Raw genomic sequence first — 429 nt, 5'->3', positions numbered from 1 at the left:
AAGGAAGGGGGAAAATGCCAGAATAAAAAGATGGGGGGAGGGGAAGGAGGCTAGCTGGAAGGTGATCGGTGAAACGAGGTGGGTGGGAAAAGTAAAGGGTTGGAGAGGAAAGAATCTGATAGAGTGGGTCATAGGACAAAGGGCAGGTGGAGGTGATAGGCAGGGGAGAAGAAGCAAGTGGCCAGATAGGGGAATAGAAAAGGAGAGGGGGAGGGAGAATTATTTTTACCAGACAGAGAAATCGACATTCATGCCTTCAGGTTGGAGGCTACCCAGATGGAATATAAGGTGTTGCTCCTCTACACTGAGATGGCTTCATCTTGGCACACAAGGAGGCCATGGACTAGCATGTCAGAATGTATTTAGTTTAATTTGGCAAATACACAATGTACTGGAGAAACTCAACAGGCCAGGCAGCATCTATGGATG

The sequence above is a fragment of the Mobula hypostoma genome, chromosome 21 (assembly GCF_963921235.1).
Source record: "Mobula hypostoma chromosome 21, sMobHyp1.1, whole genome shotgun sequence".
Classification (NCBI taxonomy): Eukaryota; Metazoa; Chordata; class Chondrichthyes; order Myliobatiformes; family Myliobatidae; genus Mobula; species Mobula hypostoma.
The sequence above is the reverse complement of the archived record's forward strand: the minus strand, read 5'-3'. Positions refer to the sequence as shown.